Source organism: Sus scrofa, chromosome X, assembly GCF_000003025.6.
Source record: "Sus scrofa isolate TJ Tabasco breed Duroc chromosome X, Sscrofa11.1, whole genome shotgun sequence".
NCBI classification, from domain to species: domain Eukaryota; kingdom Metazoa; phylum Chordata; class Mammalia; order Artiodactyla; family Suidae; genus Sus; species Sus scrofa.
The window spans coordinates 40,930,568-40,953,475 of record NC_010461.5 but is presented as its reverse complement, the minus strand read 5'-3'; the positions used below and the strand labels follow the sequence as shown (position 1 = coordinate 40,953,475).

General features: G+C 40.8%; 2 long non-coding RNA genes across 4 annotated transcripts in view; both read right to left on the bottom strand.

Moving 5' to 3' along the window:
* The window catches only part of LOC110257771, a 62,821-nt gene extending 62,259 nt beyond the window's left edge, over positions 1 to 562 (bottom strand). For all 3 annotated transcript variants that reach the window (XR_002340740.1, XR_002340741.1, XR_002340739.1), the window contains exon 1: positions 419 to 562. This is a non-coding gene — a long non-coding RNA (uncharacterized LOC110257771). The remainder of the gene's footprint in view (positions 1 to 418) is intronic.
* LOC102167122 lies at positions 8,290 to 15,682 on the bottom strand. Its single transcript, XR_309212.3, has 4 exons — positions 15,614 to 15,682; positions 14,639 to 14,809; positions 10,147 to 10,231; positions 8,290 to 9,529 (listed from the first exon to the last, which is right to left on the bottom strand). It is a non-coding gene; the product is annotated as an uncharacterized LOC102167122 (long non-coding RNA).

Sequence of the window (22,908 nt, the reverse complement as noted above, 5' to 3'; positions counted from 1 at the left end):
TGTGGCAATGCCGGATCCTTAACCCACTTCACCAGGCCAGGATGGAGCAGGCAATGCCACAGAGACAAGCCAGATCACTAACGCACTGCCCCAGAGTAGGAACTCCTCCACAGGTGATTTTTTTTTTTTTTTTTTGGTCTTTTTAGGGCTGCACCCGGAGCATATGGAAGTTCCCAGGCCAGGGGTTAAATCGGAGCTGTTGTTGCTGCCAGCCTACTACACCACAGCCACAGCAATGCGGGATCCGAGCCGCAACTGTAACCTACACCACAGCTCACGGCAACGCCAGATCCTTACCCCGCTGAGCGCGGCCAGGGATGAAACCTGCATCCTCATGGATATTAGTCGGGTTTACTACTGCTGAGTCATGTCGGGAACTGCGCTCCACAAGTGATTCTGATATAGAGCTGTGACCTACCTTCTAGAGTCCGTCTCCAGCAAGGGTCCTTCTGCGCCCCCCCTCCCCCGTGTTAGTTGAGCCAATAGAATGAGTTTTATTCCGAAGCAAAGGGGAACTTCTTTCTTCCACTCTCTCCCCCACAAGGCGAAGGTGGGGCTGCTTTATAAGGATCCCTTCAGTGGGGGGGCGGAGCTCCGTTGCTCACGCTGCCCACGCTCCTCACGCTGCCCACGCTCCTCACGCTGCCCACGCCACTGACGCTGCTCAGTTCCCTGGGCGGCATCTCTGCACAGAGCTGGCTGCCGCCATCTTGAGTTGCTGTGATGTGGGGGGACGGTGCCTCTGCATGTGACCCTGAAGCTGCAGTGCCAGGCCCAGCCATTTGGTACTGGAAACTCCGAAGGGTGTGAGGCGTTTGCATGTGGCATCCTATGAGCAAATGAAACTAGATGAAGCACAAAGGAAGAAATAAGGTTAGATTTTATTTTATTACCCAGATTCTATTTTTACTTCCTGGGAATTGTTAATGAGCTTTGCTGGGGGACTGAGCCATGCCTAGGGATCACTGTCTAAGGACAAGGGAAGAGTTTCTCAAAATATACTCCACTGCCAGACTACCTGTAGGCTGCATACTGTTTGATCACCTCTTTATATTATAGTGATTTAAAAATATACATATGTATATTTTTTAGGGCCGCACCCGTGGCCTATGGAGGTTGCCACGTTAGGGGTCGAATCAGAGCTGAAGCCACCGGCCTAGCCACAGACCCAGCAACACCAGATCGGAGCCATGCCTGCAACCTACACCGCAGCTCAGGGCAACACCAGATCCCTTAACCCACTGACCGAGGCCAGGGATGGAACCTGCATCCTCATGAATGCTAGTCAGATTCGTTTCGGCTGAGCCACAACTGGGAACTCCTAAAAAAAATGTTTTTTTTTAATAGAGAGGATACAAAGATAGTCTTTCCTTTAGTATGGATGCTTAAAATATTTTATTATTGATGGTTTAACAAAGTTTGTTTTCTGCTTTTTGGTTCTTAGGAAAATGCCACCATAAACATTCATGGACAAATTTGTGTGTATACATACATAAGTTTTTAGTTCTCTTGGGTGTATAACTAGGAGTAGAATTACTGGGTCATATTTAATTTTGTGTGGAACTGACAAATTGTTTTCCCTGTGGCTGTACCATTTTACATTCCCACCAGTAGTGTATGAGGGTTCCAGTTTCCTCCCATTCTTGTCAGCACTTGTTATTATCTATCTTTTTGATTATAACCATTCTGGTGAATGGGAAATGGTATCTCATTGTGGTTTTAGTTTTTATTTCTCTAATGACCAGTGATGTTGAGCATCTTTGCTTATGTTTTTGACCATTTGTGTATCTTCTTTGGATAAATATTTACTCAAACTTTTGCCCCAATTTTAATTGGATCATTTTTGTATTGTAACTTCTTTTGTTAAATTTATTCCTTTTTAGTTTTTTTTGATGCTATTCTAAATAGAATTGTTCTCTTCATTTTCAGATTGTGCATTGCTAGTGTATAGAAAAATAGATGATTTTGTATATTGATCTTATACCTTGTAACCTTGCTAAACTTGTTTATTCTTACAATTCTGGTGTCTAGTCCTATGATTTTCTTTCTTTCTTTTCTTTCTCCCTTCCCTTCCCTTCCCTCCCCATCCCTTCCCTCTGCCACACCTGTGGCATATGGAAGTTGCCTGGTCAGGGACTGAATCTGAGCTACATCTGCTGCCTACACCACAGCTGTGGCAATGCTGGATCCTTTAACCCAGTGTACTGTGAGATCAAACCTGCACCTCTGCAGTGACCCAAGCCACTGCAGTTGGATTCTTAAATCACTGCACCACACTGTAAACTCTTTTATTTTTCTTAAGATTTTCTCTATATTAAGACCATGTCATTTGTGAATAGAGATAGTTTTACCTCTTCCTTTATAATCTGTATTTTTTTTAATATCTTCTTCTTGCCTGATTGCCTTGGCTAAAACCTCCATTACAATCCCGAATATAAGCTGTGAGGATGGACATTCTTGTCTTGTTCCTGATCTTAGGAAGAACGCATTCAGTCTTTCACCATTAAGTATGATGTTAGCTGTGGGTTTTTGTAGATATCTTTCTTAGGTTGTATAAGATCTCCTTTATTCCTAGTTTCTTGAGTGTTTTTTTTAATCATAAAAGTGTGCTGATTTTGTTATCTTTTTTTTTGCATTAATTGAGATGATCATGTGGGTTTTGTTCTCTGTTCCATTTATATGGTTGATTTTTGTATGTTAGACTAACCCTGCATTCCTGTGATAAATGCCACTTTTTAATATGTTGCTGGATGATCCTTTTTATATGCTGCTAGATTTAATTTGCTATTTTAGAGGATTTTTGCATTTGTATTAATAGAATATATTGATCTGTAGCGTGTTTAGTTACTTTTCTGGATTCGTTCTATAAAATCTATATTATTTGTTGTGCATGGCCACTGAAGTCTGCCTAGTTAGCATAATGATCAGTTATTTACAGAACAGGGATTTTCCTAAATGTGTGAACTAGTAAGTCTCCCAGCATTTTCTGAGGGGCTCTGTACATGTGTTGGGGCATACTTTTAATGTTCCAGTAGGCAGTTTTGTACCTCTGTGCTAGCCTTCACTTCCTGCTTGTGCAAAGCCTCAAGATAAGCCAGAGGTAAGCATTTAGGGCCCTCTGAGAGCTTTCCTGGGCACAGGAACAACCCAGAACATTCAGGTGGCTTTCTAGATAGCTGAGAATATGTTAGAGCTTTTCAAATCACCCTATGGAAATCTCATTCCCCAGTTTTTTTCTTTTAAATTTTTTGGTCAGCCTCTTTTTGACCCCACCCTTTAATACCATCTCAGGCAGGTGTGATGTTAAACAATTGCCAATGATTTTTTTTAATGAATGCCCTGCAGGTAGGGCTTTTTGCACAGAGAAGGGTCTAAGCTCACCTACTCACAGGAGCACATCAACATCCCAAATATCTGCAGAACAACCATTGATGAAGAAAGATCGGAACCTACCAAAAAGGATCTTTTACCATTAAAGACATATTGAAGGAACCATAATGAGATGAGTAGAAGGGATGGACTCATAATATAATCAAATTGGAGAATAATTACATTGCAGAGGTTCTCCCAAAGGAGTGAGAGGTCTGAGCCTTACCTTGGGCTCCCCAGCCTGGGGTCCTGCTCTGGAAAAATGAGAGCCCAGAACATTTGGCTTAGGAGGCCAATGGCGCTTACTTTCAGTTGTCCCAATGGGCTGGGGGAAATAAAGACTTCACTCTTAAAGGGTGCATACAAAATCTTATGCACTGGGACTCAGGGATGCAGCAGTATATTCAAAGAAGCCTGGGTCACACCTACCTGCTGATCTTGGAGAGTGTCCCAGAGAGTCAGGAAGCAACTGCAGCTCACCTTGGGAACATAGACACTGATGGCAGCAATTCTGGGGAGTTCCTTTTATTGTGTGGAAACTACTGCTGCAAGCACCATTGTGAAAATCCTCTCTCTAGCTCATTAATGCCAAAACCTGGCCCTACCTAATTGCCTTAGGTGCCAGTACTGGGATGCTCCAGCCCAGTAACTGAGTGGGGACATAGCCCTACCCACCAGCAGACAAGCTACCTTAAGACCCCCTGATCCCACATCCACTTCTGGGGCCCTGCCCACCAGAGGGACCAGGACCCAACTCCATCCACCAGTGGGCAGGTACCCAGAATCCCTGGGCCCTGGCCCTGCCCTCCAGGGAGCCTACTCTAGCCTTTGGCCAGTCTCACCCACAAGGGGGCAGATACCAGACTCAAGAAAACCACAATCCCACAGCCCAGAGGACCAGCCTGCCTATCAGCAGACCAGATCATGCCCTGGGACCAGCTGAGTCCTGGCCCTGCCCACTACTAGGCCAGCACAGGCTTCAGGACACCCCAGACCTCATACCCAGCCATGTCAGGAACTGCCTCTTCTCCCCCCAGCAATTGGACACCAGCTCTCAGACCCCTGTGTCCTACAGCCAGACTCTAGGACTTGACTCTGCCCACCAGTAGGCCAGATCCTTTTTGGTAGGTTCCGATCTTTCTTCATCAGTGGTGCTAGATCCTAGGCCCAGGATCTAGCTTCACCCACCACTGGGCAGAGAACAGCCCCAGAGCCTTCTGGACCCTGACTCTGCCCACCAGTGAGCCAGCACAATCTCTGGGGTTCTGTAGTCTGCTGCCTGGTAACCTGGTCCTGCTAACCAGTGGCTGGCAGCCTCCATACAAAGCAGGGCCCAGCAACCAACCAGACCTGGGGCCAACTGAGCCTACCAGACTGCCCACGTCGTTAGCCTACCAAAATAGAAGCACCCATACAGCCTGCATAGGGGGAACCCCCTATAGCTTGGGTGGTAAGAGGGGAGTGTGCTGCTGGGATACATAGGAGATCTCCTAAAAAAGATCACTTATCTAACATCAGGAAATGTAACCAACCTACCAGATACAAAAATAAAAATAGCAACTTGGGCAAAATGAAGCATCGGGGCAACATGTTCCGGACAAGGGAATAAGATAAAGCCACAGCAGATCTAAGTGAAGTAAAGATAGACAGTCTATCCAAGAAGCAGTTGTGATAGACTACATCAAACCAAAAAGCTTTTGCACAGAGATGGAACCTATCTGCAAAATGAAAAGGCTGCCTACTGAATGGGAGAAGATATTTGCAAATGATATTTCTGATAAGGGGTAAATAAAATATACAAAGAACTCATGCAACTCAACATCATACGGAAAAAACAACCAAATTTAAAAATGGGCAGAGGAGCTGAATAGACATTTTTTTTTTTTTACAGCAAAGACATATAGATGGCCATCAGGCACATAAGATGCTCAGTATCATTAATCATCAGGGAAATGCAAATCAAAACCACAGTGAGATATCACCTCACACCTGTCAGAATAGCTGTCATCAAAAAGTCAACAAATCACAAGTGTTGGCATGAATGTGGAGAAAAGGGAACCCTTGTGCTCTGTTGGTGGGAATGTAAATTAGTCCAGCCAATATGGAAAACAGTATGCATATTCCTCAAAAAATTAAAAATGGAACTACCATATGATCCAGCAATTTCACTCCTAGATATTTATCCAAAGAAAAGAAAAACACTAATTAGAAAAGATATATGCATCCATATTTTCATTTCAGCATTATTTACAATAGCCAAGATATGGAAGCAACCTAAGTGCTCATCAATAGATGAATATTAAAGAAGATGTGACATATATACACATACAATGGAATATTGCCCAGCCATAAAAAAGAATGAAACCTTGCCATTTGCAACAACGTTGATGGACCTGGAGGTTATTATGCTGAGTGAAATAAGTCAGACAGAGAAAGACAAATACTGTACGATTTTGTATGTGGAATCTAAAAAAGAAAACAAGAAACATAGCAAAACAGAAACCGAGTTATAGACACAGCGAACAAACAGGTGGTTGCCAGAGAGGAGGGGCGTGAGGGGAGGAAGGAAATAGGTGAGGGAGATTAAGAGGCATAAACTTTTAGTGCAGAATAAATGAGTCACCAGTATGAAATGTACAGCATGAGGATTATAGCAATAACGATGTGACAACTTTGTATGGTTACATTATAACTAGACTTATTGTGATCATTTTGAAATATATAGAAATGTTGAATCACTGTGTTGTGTAACAGGCACTAACATGGTGTTGTAAGTAGCAAACAAACTCATAGAAAAAGAGCTCTGATAGGTGGTTACTAGAGATGGGCTGTTGGGGATAGGGGAATTGGATGAAGGCAGTCAAAAGGTACTGATTCCTAGTTGTAAGATAAATAAGTACTAGGGATATAATATACAACTTGATAAATATAATTAACACTGTTCAATGATATATATAAAGAGAATAAATCCTAAGAGTTTTCATTGCAAGGACAAATATTTTTTTCTATCTTTTATTTCGTATCTCCATGAGATGATGGATGTTTGCTAAACTTATTGTGATAATCATTTCATTATGTATGTAACTTAAATCATTAATTATACTGTACATCTAAAGTTTATACAATGTTGTGTATCAATTTTCTCTCTATAAAACTGGAAGAAAAAACCCTATATTTTAGTCAGCCGTTTGTTTCTATTGAAGTTGGAGATTAGCTAAATATATTTTTCTATATACTGCCCATTAATATCTTTTTTTTTTTTTTGCCTTTTTGCCTTTTTGCCTTTTTTTCTAGGGCAACACGGGATTGGAGCTGAGTCGGCAGCCTATACCACAGCTCACGGCAATGCCAATCCTTAACCCACTGAACAAGGTCAGGGATCGAACCCACAACCTTGTGGTTCCTAGTTGGATTCGTTAACCACTGAGCCACGACGGGAACTCCCCTGCCCGTTAATATCTTTTAACCATTTTCTTACTTAGGTTTTGGTGTTTTTCAATTTTATACATATTTACAGATGTAAATTAATGTGCATAGGGAAATTTGGAATAGAGTGTGATTAAGAGGACAATTCATATTGTGGAAAATAATAGACTGTATAATGAATGGTGCCGTGAAAGATGGTTCTTTCTTTGGGAGACAAAGGAGTTAGGTCTTTATCTTATACTCTTCATAGAAATAATTCCCAGATGAAGAGTGAACTATAAAAACAAAACTATAAAAGAGTTAGATAAGAAAATATTTTTCACGTTTGAAATGGAGAAGGGTTTTTAAGACACAAAATCAATTCTCTGAATTTACCAAAGTAAAAGATCAAAACATGTATCTACATGAACGTTCAGACCTCCTTTGTAGCAAAGACATATAGGCAAGCGCAAAAAAACTAGTGATGGATCGAGAAGAAACATTTGCACCACTAGAAAAAGGCAAATTATTAGGATCCAGATTACAAAAAGTACCCTGCCAAATGATAAGAAAAGAGAAGCCACCCAGTAGAAATTGAAACAGTTGACACAAATAAAACGATGATCAACCACATTAACACCTCCAATTAAGAAACCATAGCTCTACTGCCTTCCTGTTGCTTGCGTGAAAAGTTCAAATTTCATGTATCATTCCCTGATTTCACTGCTGTATTTTTCTGGCCTCATTCCGGGCCCTCTGTCCCCACCCCCAGACGTCACACTTCAGCCATGAGGACCTTCTCCGGACTCCAAGCACAAACTTGGCTGTTTCTAATCTACCTGCCACGATCCTGTTTGGCATGCCACCTTGTTGGCCTGCTGAACGCTTACTCATACCTCAAGACAATTATCATCTCATCTATGAAACCTTTCCTGCCCCTCCCCTGTGCTCTTTGTGGAAGCCATTGCAACGTCTTCATCATTTTTGTACTCCTAATGTGTGTATATCTATCCATCCTAATGCAAAAAGAATGTACAGTCAGTGCTTATGAAATTGAACCTAGCAATATCCTTTCTTAGAGATTACGCTAGTGAGATGTAGAAAGATTATCCTGATGGCTAGATAGAATTAAAGTTAGATTAAAACCCATTTTCTCTTGAATCCTAGACTTTTAAACTTTCTTATGAGTCTTAAATTTTTTTTTTATTTTTTATTTTTTGGTCTTTCTGCTATTTCCTTTAAACTTTCTTATGAGTCTTAAATTTTTTTTAATTTTTTGGTCTTTTTGCTATTTCTTTGGGCCGCTCCCGCGGCATATGGGGTCAAATCGGAGCTGTAGCCACTGGCCTACGCCAGAGCCACAGCAACGTGGGATCCGAGCCGCGTCTGCAACCTACACCACAGCTCACGGCAACGCCGGATCGTTAACCCACTGAGCAAGGGCAGGGACCGAACCCGCAACCTCATGGTTCCTAGTCGGATTCATTAACCACTGCGCCACGACGGGAACTCCTTAACTTTATTTTTAAAATTCAATTTTCAGTATAAAACCTCCTCTTCATAGAAAAGCATACAAAGTAAAAATTAAAAAGCACCATTAACTGACCTCTCATCCACATATCTAGGAGAACCAGAAGAGTACATGCCACCAAAGGTAAGAAAGTACAATTTTAGAACATGGGCAGTAGGCAGCTGTATCAGATGCCTCCAAATTCAGTACAAATGGGGACACAAATAGTATCCTCCTTTTGGCAAAAAGTCCCTGGTGACTTTTCCCAGGACGGTTTCAGTGGAATGAAGGAGGAAAGTGCAGTAGGATAGAGATAATGAAGGAAGAAGAAGTGGAGACAGTGATGGGGACTATTCTTTAGGATAACATCCTCTGTTCTGTGATTCTCAAACCATTGGGACCAAAGATCAGGCCTGGCTGTTCTGGGTTTTGCAGTGCTAACCTACAGGATGTCAAGTGAAGGCAGAGACATTTTTGTCTTGGTCATGCTAAATCCACACGACCTTCTTAGCACAGTACCTGGCATATAGTATGTGCTCAGAAAGTATTGTTGAGTATGGAGCACGGTAGGCATTGAGGAAGGTTAGTAGATCGAGGTCAATGTAATTGACATAATTTGGGGAGACTCTGGGTCATAATGATGCCCCAGCGGCCAGGTCTGGTCTCTCTCTGCCATGTTTCCTATGTGAGACTTTGTCTCTCACCTTGACCATGGGGAGGGGAAGGAGGAGTGAATAATCCATGGATGAGCACATGATTCAGTTTTCGCACCATGACCTTCTTTCTTAATCTTGGTTAGAGAAGATTCCCCTTTTCTCTCCAGATCTGGGGCCATCACTGTTTGAGTCCAGAACTGCCAGAGGCCATGTTCCTTGGCATAGAAATAAAGTCCACTGAGAGTGTTGCTGAAACTCAGCCTCTGTCCACTAGTGCCAAGTAGAAACGTGGAGATAGAGTTTGGGGTGAAGGAGAAAAAAATAGCTTTTATTGCTTTTCCAGGCAAAGGAGGCCACAGCAAGCTAATGCCTTAAAGACCATGCCCTCTCTTGAAGAATGATTGTGGGGAGTTTTATAGTCAAAAGGAGAAAAACAGGGTTTCAGATAAGAATCAGGGTTGGGGCAAACATGCATTCTTCTTTCTTTCTGGGAATCTTAGTCATCGAAGCAGGCATCAGGAGATCTCAGCATGATCCTGGTGGTGGTCTTCTAGGTTATGGCATCTTGACTTTTCCTGGAATAATAATACTTGCAAAAAAGAGCATATTGATCAGAGATTAGAACCACCTAGGAAGGTTCCTAAAAAACCTCATGTGCTTGTAATCTTTAACCGTCAAGCAATTGTGCTCAGGGTGCCTAATCTTTAGCTTACAGGTGATCGTGTTTAGGGTACAATCACATGAGGGAGAAGCACAAGGGAGGGCTCCAAGCTATTTCAGTTTTGAAGTATTCATTTCGAAAAGAAGCATGAGGAATATAACTTTTCTTGTAGGTGTGTAAGATGCCTACATCATTACGTGTATCCCTTGAGGGGGAATCAGGACCCTGCCCCAAGGGTGCATTATTATTTCTTGACCGTTCCAACCTTGTCTCTGCATCCTTTCCCTTCCCCAATCAGCAACTATCTGAACTTAACCCCTTGGAACTCAGGGAAGGCCGTGGAGGCTGAATGAGGCCCATTTCCTAAAAACAGGAAATGGGGGCACAGAAATCCTTTTTGTGCCCAGGAGCCCCACAGGGCCTTGCTCGGCTTCAGTAGCAGGAGCGAAATGCCAAAATGTTGAATAAGCAGAGGGCAGGTCCTAAGGAGTTTGAGCTCCTGGAACTGTTTGTCCCTGAAGCCAGCTCACCCATGGTTCGGTTACCTGAGTCATTAAGTACTCCCTCTCCCCTGCTCCATTTCCCTTGAGCTCATTTGAGTTGGGTTTCTGGCACCTGCTTCTGAAAAAGCTGTGGAGAGACAAGGCTATGGTTAGAAGTCCAGTCTTATTTTTTTGTTCTTCCATCAGGTTCTTACCCAGGAGACCATATACAGGTTCCCTGTGCTTTAGAGCAGGACCCCATTGCCCATCCGTTTCAAATGTAACACTCTGCATCCACCAACCCAAACTTCCCATCAGTCCCCTGGTCTCCACCTTTCCCCCTGGGAAACACAAGACTGTCCTCCATGTCCATGATCTGTTTCTGTTTTGTAGATAGATCATTTGTGCCATATTTTAGACTCCACATGTAAGTGATACCACATGGTATCTGTCTTTCTCTTTCTGACTTACTTCACTCAGTATGAGAGTCTCTAGTTCCTCCCATGTTGCTGCAAATGGCATTATTTGTCCTTTTTTATGGCTGAGTAGTATTCCACTGCACATATATACGACATCTTCTTAATCCATTCATCTGCCGATGGACATTTAAGTTGTTTCCATGTCTTGTCTATTGTGAATAGTGCTGCGATGAACATAGGGGTGCATGTATCTTTTTGAATGAAAGTTTTGTCCGCATATATGCCTAGGAGTGGGTAGAAGCCCAGTCTTTTCCACCAGAGTCCACATGTACTTCTCATACCTGGTACTAGTGACAGACCAAGATGATGCCTTGCCTTCAGAAGGACAGCTGCAAACCAGAGTTGCCTGTTTTTGTAAATATTTTATTGGAATACTACCTTGTCCACTCATTTACATTTTGTCTATGGCTACGTTTTTTGCTAAAATGGTAGAGGGGAGTGGTTGTGACTGAGACTCTATGGCAAAAGCTTGAGCTATTTACTGTTTGGCCCTTTACAGAAAAAATTTGCTGACTCCTGATTTAGAAGATAAGGGTGGAGGGAGTGGTACTGGATGCTGCAGATGCCTCACCCCGTTTCCTGTTCCCTGCCCATATCCCAGCTGTGGTGACTGTCGGCTGATATCTTATAGGATACCTTCTTCTCCAGAGAAAATTGCTCAGTCATCTCCATGCCCTTCTGCCTACTGCAGTCCTTGGCCAGTAATTGATACAGGGGTATGTTAGTGCCCCAGAGCCTTCCCTGTGCCATCAGACTGAAGCTATACTCCCGCTTAGATCATGTCCTGCTAGTTACATCCCCACCACCAACCACAGCCTTGAGTCCTCCCTCAATACATCACTTCAACAGGAATTTCTATGTCAGTCACTGCTTCTAGGAACCGTAACAAAGGAAGGAGGCAAAGCATCTTTTGCAGGTATGGCCTAGGCTTGGAAGCACACTTCATGGAGACTGCTTATGACCTCTCTGGTGTTCCTAGATTCGTGAGCTGGATCAGGGGCATTAACCCACGCATCTGTTCTAATGCTCTTTTTTTTTTTTTTTTTTTTTTTTTTTTTTTTTTTGCTCCTGTATTCCCCTGCATGTCAAAAGTCCCTTCTTGACCCAAGGTACTTCCAAATTAAATATACAAAGAAAAAAAAATTGCCTTTCTGGCATTGAAACCAGAATGAATGTAAAGAGAACAGGTATGGGGTTAGGGCTGCATCTGTGGCTTTTGGAAAAGGCCTGATATTTTGACCGAAGTCATTGATCAACCAGGGCATTAGACCTCTCAGGTTCTATCTTTCCTTCTTCCCTTTGACTCCTCCCATGCTTAGGCAAAACTTCAAGACTTTGAACTTCTTAATGATCAGAGATTCCGATCCTGTGAATGGTGGATTCTGCCATTTCTGGGAGAACACATTGCTGAGCAAAGAAATGTATGATTAAAGCTAAGTTTATCAGCCTTTCACTTATTCATAGCTTGGTGTTACTCACTTTTTAATTCACTGAGGCTGGCCCAAAGTAGCTGCTTAATGCTTGCTTGCCCATGAGTCAGCCTGTGCCCATTTCTGGGTAGGGAAACACAAGACTGTGTGAGCATCTCAAGTTTGTAGCCTCTGGGAAGAGGGAAGAGATCAGACCAGCTCATTTCCTCATAGACACAGGTGTTCCTCAGCTCTGAAGTTGGCCGCTGGCTTGTATGTGAATTCCATGTTCAGGAGTGGCCAATGCCTCAGGGTAGGACAGAGGTGTGGCTGGGCAGAGTTCAGGAATGTATTGTTCCAGAAAATTTGTCCAAACAGTTTTTCTGCCTCCCTTTCCCTGGCTGGCTATAGTTTCAGTCATAGGAAATCTGCCCATGAGGGATTTGCTTTAGCTGCTACTGTAGTGGTCTAGGGACTCTTGCTGTATTTCAGAGGGCCAGTTGCCAAGGGTCTGTGCAAAGCACAGACTCAAATTCAGGTCTCATAAAGCAGTTAAAGGAGTAATGTCCTGAGTGGGTCATGTCACTAAAAGAACCCAGGTTATTACTTCCTACTGGAAATAATTAAAACAGACCCCAGTTTTTCTTGCTTAGATTTTTGCCTCCATTTTGCGTCCCATTTTCTTTCTCGCTCTTTCTCCTTTTCTGTTTCCCACTCCCCTGAACCTTAACTGGCGCTAGACAGCTTACAGACCACCATCAAGGCTTGCAAAGCACCCTCAGAAGAACAATTGTCCGTTGCCAAAATGAGATTGCACTGTTGACCTGAGAAAGAGGCATAAAAACCACCCTATCCTAAGCTTTCCAACAGCAGATTTTGCAGCCGTTACAGATAAATAACACAGCAACCTTGGACAAGACCCAAGTCCCATACCCTTCTCTTTTCCAGTCTATAAACAACTCAAATCTGGAGCTCAGAGAGTTACCTAGTTTTGAGACTGCCTGGCACACATCAGGTCAATGAAGCCTTCAGCCTCTATTTGGGTCACTTAGCTATTTTTATCTTGACAGTTTATTGCCGTGGCTTGGATAGAGTCTAGGTGAACCCTGGATCCTGCTGAGGTTTCAGAGAAGGATGGAATGTGCTGAGGAACCCTTACTCTCTCCCTTCTTGGTGACAGTTGGGTTCAGAGAAGAGTCCTCCTCTAAGCTTGTGCTTCATTCAATTTTACCCTGTTGCATGTAGGTTTCAGGATTGGAGTCTTTGAAAGGGTTAACATAATTGTCTGACAAGTTGCTGCATTGCTTTTCCTTTTGACTTTGGGGATTCTCTGGGCAAGCAGAGCATTAGATGATAGTCCTAAGGCCATGCTCCCTTCTTTTATCTAGGATCTCTTTGACCGTGGGAAACATAGTCTGCCCAACCCCCATGCACCCACGCCAGGCATTTGTTCTGCCCTTATGATCCTAATTGTTAAATTTCTAAGTGGTAGGACTTTAGGAAGAACTATTGAACTCCAGTGGCCCCTTGGAGGCTCTTGGGACAAATCAAAACATGTGTATTTGCATGGTATTTAGACCAAATGAAAACAAGTCATTTAAAATGGATGTTTTTCTTCAATACGTAAGAGGAAAGCCTCTGGAAAAAGGAGCAAGTCAAGCCGACTCCAATCTAGGGAAGTTGGCTCTTGAACATCCTTGGCCTTCTCCCTCCAGAAAGACTGCCTGCGTTCTGTCTAGCTGTTTCTGCCTCCTGTAACCTCACTCCTCTTTGGCCTCCCTCCTTTCCTGATCCTTCTGCCTCCCTCTTCCTCCTGCCCTTCCTCAGCTCTCTCACCTTTAGACCCAGACCTTCACCTGCTCCCCCTCAAGAAGGTCCTGACCCAAATCCAATACCTCAGTTACACTTTACCTTCAAACCCTGGTCCTGGGCTGACTGTCAAAGATTTCCCAAATCCTCAAAAGGATAGAGAGAAATGTACTGTAATTTGGGAGAACTGGAAGGGCTTATGCTCCTAAGTTTCCCCATCTATATTAGTTAACACACATTTAAGTAAGACCAAGGGGTGACAGAACCTGATTTGACAAGGCCAAGTGATCACCATAAATGAGGATTTAGCTAATTCTCCTAGAAATAACACCTCCTCCAGATAGACCAAAACCCTAGATATTGGAGAAAGTCTTTAAAAAGTAATTCCTGAAGTTTTTACCACCTCTCAGTGATTGGGGTGGGATGGGTCGTCAAGGGTGGGATGGGTTTGTCTCCAACTTTAGGAACTGACTGATACCACCCTTTCACACATGATCACCATCTTTTTTTTTTTAATTATTATGAATGGCCTTATGCCTAAAATATTAGATGTGGTTCAGAAGCCTAAAATAGGCTGGCAGATCATATCTATCCATGAATTACAGCACTTAGCATTTTGTGGATAATATGAAAAAAAAAAGAGGAAACCTTATACTGCAATTTATGGCATTACAGCTTCAACAGCTTGAGGGAAACAAAGGGCCTTCCACAAACATAACACAGTTTCCTGTCTGTCTCCTTGGATCCTTAACTTCTCGCCATGTTTTTCTCCTCAGTCCTTCCACCTTCCTCCCCTGTTTCCCAGGCTCTCATGAAGGGAACTTTTGGCTCAATGAGAAATCACTATTAAGGGCTCACCTGAAAGACTTTTTCTTGATCTCCCAAACTGGGATGACTCCGAACATCATCTTAGGGTGGCTTCCCTTAACTACCCCGCACTCTCGGCTCCCCAGCTTGCTTTCTCCTTAGAATCACCTCAGTTTTCTGATTTACCTTCCTAAGTGTCTCATGTCCTCTGGGCTTCGTCACCTACAAATGGGAGGAAAAAGAAGATGATAGAAGCCTTGTGAGATCCCACAATGCTTCTTCCTAAGTTGTCCCAGTATCTCCTAAAACCCAAAGCACCAGAGGGACTACAACACCCGGTGGGAGACTTGCTTATTCCTTACGTCGGTCCCTGTGGCGCTCCTGTCCTCCTCTTTACACACGGCTGAAGGGCTATAAGCCATATAGTGTGATCATGTTCTCCTGGCTTTATACCTCCATTTCCAGCATCGTAGTAATAGATCTGTTCAACCTTCTTCCTTAAGCAGAGACTTAAAATTGAGAGTTTCTTGAAACTCTTCTGAAGCAGATGATGACACAAAGGAGAAAATCTTTCCCAAGAAACTTAGTACAAACAGATGACCTTGGACAGTGGACAGCTTCTGCCCAAGATGACTTCTGTACCAATTTTATCAGCTCCCTTTTCATCCTAGGCTTGTTTCTCATTCTTCTAATTTCTGAATATATTGCCTCTGTGGAATAATCTCCAGGTGTTATCCTCATTCTGTTATTTCTCCTTCTTCTCCCTATTTTTCCTTTTCCTTCCTCCCTTTTCCCCTTTTCCTAATACCCCCAATTTTTGAACAGTTTTCTGGCTCAGCCTTATACCTATGAAGCTAAAGTCATCTATGATTGTTGATTCTGCTCATCTTTCCCCGTAAGTTCCATTGCCTTTTTAGAAGTACTTGTTTCCTACCCTGAGGGAAATCTGCCATTACTGTAGCCATTTGGGACAAATTTGCACCCAAACTGGGTCTCCAGTAAATCTCCAAGATTAGCACACCCTACCTAGTATACTCCGTGAAGAGGGGGAGCCTGTTTTCTTGAAATATCTGTTTTTAATCCTCAGTTCATGATCCTGAGCTTTTGTAATGAAACCTGGCAGGCTGATTTTAAATGGGTAAATATCATTGGGCCAGATTTAGCCAAGAAATTTACAATGATAAAAGAGGGCACTGCAACCAAGGGCCACCTACTGCCGTCACTCCTCTGGGAACACACACACCCAGCTGTTGCTGCTGCCAAAGGCTCTGGCCACCATCTACACCTCCCTGAGGGTCACTGCCAATGTCCAGGGCCTTGCAACCAGGAACAGCCTGTGCCACCTCCCTGTGGGTCCTTGCCACTGTGAAGGGCCTAGCAACCATACACTGGGTACTGGTCCTGCCCATTGCCTCCATCTTCCTGGAAGCAAGTGCAGGCCTTACCTTGGCACACCTCCTATCAAGGGGATAACAGCCTGTACACACTGAGGAAAGAGAGTGAAAGCATCCAAACCAAAAGCAGGTCTCATGCCAAAAAAAAAAAAAGTAAGCCCAGGGGCACTTTTGCATATAAATACCCCTCTAAGACTGCAGAAGTTGTTTCCCCTAAACTCACAGAATAACAAAAATATAAGCAAAATGAAGAAGCTCAGGAACCATTCCCAGTTAAAAGCACAGGAAAATTCTCCTCAAGGAGCAAACAATGAAACAGACCTCTGCAGTCTAACAGACACTGAGTTCAAATAGGAGATAGTGAAATACTGAAGGAATTAAGAGCAGATATGAACAGTAATGCAGATTACTTTAGAAAGAAACTAGAAAATATAAGGAGGAGCCAAGAAAAATTAGAAAATTCATTTGCAGAGTTGCAAGCTGAGTTAAAGGCATTGAAGAGCAGAATGAATAATTCAGAGGCATGAATAAGTGACTTGGAAGATAGAACAATGGAAATCACCCAATCAGAACAGAAAACCAAATGAAAAAATATGAAAGCAACGTAAGAGATCTATGAAATAATATAAAGTGGGCCAATCTATGCATAATAGGGATTCCAGAGGATGAAGAAAAAGAGAGAGAAAATATATTTGAAGAAATTATGGCTGAAAACCTTCCAAATCTAAAGGAAAGAGATATCAAGATACAAGAAGCACAGAGGGCATCCAACAAGTTGAACCCAAACAGACCCATACCAAGACATATTATAATAAAAATGGCAAAAGTTAAAGATAAGGGGAGGATTCTAAAGGCAGCAAGAAAAAAAGCAAAAAGATTATTATAATTATATATATAATTATAAGGGAATTCCTACAAGGCTATCAGCTGATTTATCTACAAAAACACTACAGGCCAGAACAGAGTGGCAAAATATATTCAAAGTGCTAAAGGGGAAAATTTTGCAGCCTAGAATACGCTATCCAGCAAGATTATCATTTAGAAAAATCTTAAGTCAACAGCTTAACCTACCACCTAAAAGAATTAGAACAAGAACAGAGACAGGCTACATACAGAAGAAGAAGGATAAGAATTAACCAAGCAATGAGATCCTGCTGTATAACACAGGGAAACTATATCTAGTCACTTGTGACAGAACATGATGGAGGATAATGTGAGAAAAAGAATGTGTATATATATATGTATACATATATATGACATATATATATGACTGTCACTTTGCTGTACAGCAGTAATTGAAAGAACATTTTAAATCAACTAAATTAATAAGTAAATGAGTAAATGTTTGCTCAAAAAAAAGAAAAAAATTACCATAGACTTCTTATCAGAAACCACACAAGCCAGAACACAATAAGTGACAACTTTAAAGTGCTGTAAGAAAAGCAAATCTTTCAACCCAGAATTTCTAAAGCCCACACAAATACCTTTCAAAAATGAAGGGGAAATAAACACTTCCTCTGACAAGCAAAAAATCAGAACTACTTTACCAGAAAAGTTAAAAGAAGTTCTTCAGGCAGAAGGAATGTAATACCAGGTAAAAACTTAGACACAAAGAAATGACGAGCACTCGAAATGGAATGAATTAAGGTAAAATAAAATTGTTTTTTTCTTACCTTAAATTGCTCTGCAATAAAACTAACTAAAGCAAAATTGTATTTATGACATACTGTGTAAAAGTTGAATGTATGATAATATGGAACAAAGACTGGGAGAGGGGAGTTGGAAGCACATTATTTAAGGTCTGTGCACTATACATGTAGTGATACTGTGTTATTTGAAGGTAGATTCTGTTTAACTGGTGATATACATTGTAAGCCCTAGAGTAATACAACATTTTTTAATGAAGTATAAATCATAAGTTTACAAACAGTAGTGGAGATAAAATGGTATAAGAAAAGTCTCAACAAAAATATGCAATGAATACAAGAGAAGGCAGAAAAATAACTATATGGTGCTACACTAAATCTACTTAAAATGAAAGATAAAAGGATGGAAAACTATATATGAAGCAACACTATAATAAAGAAGTTGGGTAGCTATAGTATTATCAGACAAAGTAAAATCCAGAACAAGGAATATTATCAGAGATAAAGAATTACATCCAATAATAATAATAATAATAAAGGAATAAATTCTTTAAGAAGACATAGCAATTTTATATGTATATGCACCTAACAATAGAGTTTCAAAATACATAGAACACAAACTGATAGAACCAGAAGGAGAAACAGACAAACTACAATTATGGTTGGAGACCTCAATACTAGTCTGTTATTTTTTTTTTAATTTTTTTATTTTTTTGGTCTTTTTGCCTTTTCTAGGGATGCACCCACGGCATATGGAGGTTCCCAGGCTAGTGGTCTAATCAGAGCTGTAGCTGCCAGCCTACACCACAGCCACAGCAACGTGGGATCCGAGCTGCGTTGCGACCTACAACACAGCTCACGGCACCACTGGATCCTTAACCCACTGAGCGAGGCCAGGGATCAAACCCGCAACCTCATGGTTCCTAGTTGGATTTGTTAACCACTGAGCCACAACAGGAACTCCCTAGTCTGTTATTAATTGGTAAAACAAGTACATAGAAAGTAAGAGCACAGAGGAACTGAACAACCCCATCAAACAATTTGACCTATATGCCATATATAGAGAAGGCAAACCAATAGGAGCAGAATCCACATTCTTTTGAAGTATACATAAAACATTCCCCCATGTAGAACATATTCTCTATCAAAAATCAAGGAGCATATTTAATATTAAAGAAATCATACAAAATATGTTCCCTGATGATAATGGAATTAAACTGGAATCAATCATATAAAAATGTCTTTAAAATCCTTTAAGGTATCAAAATTAAGCAACATTGTTGCTATTACCATTCAAGTTCAAGTTTTTATAAATACATAAGTTTTCACATCTCTTGGGTATTATAACCAGGAATGGAATTGCTGGATCAAATGGTAACTCTGTGTTTACTTTTGAGGAACTCTAAGACTGTTTTCCAAAGACTATTTTTTCCTCATTGTCTTGTCTTGGCACCCTTGTTGAAAATCAATTTGACTATAAATGTAAGGATTTATTTCCATACTTTCAGCTGTACCATTTTATGTTCCTGTCAGCAGTGTATGAGAATTTCAATTTCTCCACATTCTTAAAAACAGTTGTTATTATCTGTCCTTTTGATGATGGCCATTCCAGTGGGAGTGAAGTGGTATCCGACTGTGGTTTTGATTTGCATTCCCTGATAGCTAATGATGTTGAACCTCTTTTCATGTGGTTATTGGCCATTTACATATCTTTTTTTGAGAAATATCTAGTTGTATGTGTCCTTTGCCCATTTTAAAATTGAGGTATCTTTTTATTATCAAGTTGTAAGAGTTCTTTATATATTCTAGATACAAATCTCTTAATAGATGTATAATTTGAAAGTATTTTCTCCAATTTGTCAGTTGTATATATATATATATATGTATATATGTACATATATGTTTGTATATAGTTTTTGGCTACACCCATGGCATGCAGAAAGTACTGGGCCAGGAATCAAACCCCCACCACTGCAGTGACCCAAGCCACAGCAGTGACAACACCTGATCTTTAACTACTAGACCATCAGGAAACTCCTTTGTGTGTGTATATGTGTGTATTTTCACTTTTTTTTTTTTTTTGTCTTTTTGTCTTTATAGGGCTGCACCGGCGGCATATGGAGGTTCCCAGGCTAGGGGTCTAATCAGAGCTACAGCTGCTGGCCTACACCACAGCCACAGCAACACCAGATCCAAGCCACGTCTGTGACCTACACCACAGCTCACAGCAACCCTGGATCCTTAACCCACTGAGCAAGGCCAGGGATCAAACCTACAACCTCATGTTTCCTAGTTGGATTCGTTTCCGCTGCGCCACAACGGGAACTCCTATTTTCACTTTCTTGTTGGTATCTTTTGTAACAAAGTTTTTACTTTGATGAAATCCAATTTATCTATTTTCCTTTGGTTGCTTTTGCATTTAGTGTCGTATCTGAGAATCCTTTGTCTACTCTATGTTAATGATGATTATACCTATGCTTTCTTCTAAAGGTTTCATGATTTTAGCTCTCATATTCAGGTCTTTGATCTGTTTTGAGTGAATTCTGTAAATGGTATGAGGTAGGGGTCCAACTTCCTTTTTTTGCATGGAGATAGACAGTTGTCCCAGCACCATTGATTTGTCTTGGCACACTTGTTGAAAATCAATTGACCATAAACACAAGGATTTATTTCCAAACTCTCAATTCTATTTTATTGATTTATGTTTATCGGTATGCCAATATGACACTTAATTACTATAGTCTTTAGAGTTTTGAAATCAGGGAAATTTTGTTGGGATGAAACTATTCTGTAGCATGAATATGGTGTCAGATGGCTCTATGCACTTTTAAAATCCCATAGAACAGAGCAATAGAAAGAGTGAAATTTATTATATGTAAATAAAAAAAAATCAACTAGGATGTGGGGGAACCCAAATGGAATACAAACAGAAACAAATGAACCTACTATATGGCAAATGAATAATGCAACCATAGTGAAGCAAAGAATTAACCTAAATAACTTTAGGAAACAGTGTTTTGACTGGACATTGTAAACCCAGGGATAAAAAGAACCGTACATAAATGCCGCACTCTGGTTAGTATATGTGACTCTTACAGGAAATGGATAAGTAATTTTCAAATTATTTGATGTGAATTTTGGAGTTAAATAAATAAATATTTTATAGATAATGAGAATCACGTTTCCCTGTTAAGAAATACACTTATATAAATAAAGAAAGAGGGAAGGCTAGAATGAATCCTTCCATGCTAGATTGAGGTCATAGTTATCAGTGTGAACTCACAGGTTTTAAATATATCTATTTCTGTATGTAGATAGATACAGATAGAGAAATTAACATATGCATGGTCGAGATGCATAGATATATTTCTTAGTTCTGTCCACTGAGAGGGCCTAGAAGCAGTCAAACTCATTAGCGCCTGTATCTTGGTTTCTAAAACATCATTCTCCAATAAAAAGACTTCTTGAAGAAGCAGCTGGTTCCACGGAAAGGAGGACACAGGATGAACTTGAAGCATCTTAAATGCTAGAAAATAAGGAAGTTCTTTAAAAAATATAGGACTTGTCAAAAGAGCATAGGGACCAATGTGAAAAAGCTCCCAATGGCCAAAGATGGAGCAATATGAGCAACAAAATGAACAACAGTAGTACTGAATCATCAACCACAGGATAAAATAAATACCCATGAGTCCAGACTGATATAAATAAATGATTGAATAAATAAATGAAGAAGGGAGAAGAATAGCTCTTCTTTGGAGAAGAATTACAATATATGTAGAAGATACGAAGGAAATACAAAATCACCGTTAGAAGACAGCAGTAATAATTGTTTCAGGCAAGATAACCACTAATGAATGCCAAAATTAGTCAACAACATTTTGAGGATAAGCAGGATATTTCTGTATCCTAAAAGTATCTTTCCCAAGATATTTATTAGCTACAAAGAGAAAATCGTAATTTTGCAGTAGAGAAAACTCAACAGATGATACCTCCATCGGGTGATTATGGTTAAGATCACCAGTCATAAGACATATTGCTCTCATGTATTCTCTGATACGATGTACTGAGAAAGACGTAGCATCGCTTCTGTGATGTTCTTGACAAAAATGCATATCCTTAGTATAATCAGGAGAAAACATCCCACTAATCCAAATTGGGGGACATTATACAAAACAACTGACCAGTACTTTTCAAAAATGGCAAGGTTATGAAAGACAGGAAAGGAGAAATGTCACAGTCTGGAGGAGACTAAGGTGATATGATGACTAAATGCAATTTGGGACACTCATTTGTATCCTGAATGGAACATGTTCATTCGCGGAAAAACTGGTGAAATAAAAATAAAGTGTATAATTCAATTAATATTACTGTGCCAATGTCAGTATCTCAGTTTTGTAGTTTTACTATCATTATGTAAGACGTTAGCATTTGTGGAAGCTGGGCGAAGAACATATGGGGCTTCTTTTTCCTATTTTTGCAACATTTTTCTATATCTAAAATTATTTCTCTATATCTAAACTTAAAATACAAAGTTAAAAAATGTCTCTCTCAAAGAGTCCGGATGCAGCAGAGATTCAAGCAAGAAAAAAATTAAGCACAAAATATTTTGTCTTGGGGGTTGAGGTACAAAGTATGCTAAAGCGAACAGCTCTTGGAATTTCTGAACGGCTGCTGTCCACACCTGAGGTTACTCTAGGTCAAAGGATTCGGCTACTGGAACAGCAAAGATCAATCAACGTTGCACCACATAAATGCCCTTGAACAGGCTAGTGCAGTTTGGAACAGGCACTGTTTATCCTGCCCCTGGCCAGAGCTGATCAGCAAAATTATCAATGGAATATATTTTAATAAGCTATACTAGAAGGATAAACGTGCAAGTTCTTTGTGTTCATTGAGTAAAGCTGGATTAATGCTCCTTCCAGGGAATCAGGGAGTCTATGGAAAACTAGTGTCAAAGCCCAGCAACAAACATCCCTGTGTAGTTCAGCCAAATAGGTGAGAGTTCAGTGTGCTCCAAACGGAGTGTGTGATGATAGAAGGGAAACACAAAGAAAAGGGAAATCAGTCATTTGTTTCATGATTAACATCAATACTTATGAGAAAAAAGTAAATATAAAGTGTCTCCTGTGTGCATAGCAGCAAATAGTTGTTTAATTTCTGTGGCACTTTCCCATCCACCAACTTCTGACATCAGTCATCTCATCTGATCCTAACAAAAAGCAAGTGAAGTGCACAAGGTATTATAAAGTTTACACAAGTGTGAAGCAGTCTCACAAAGGTC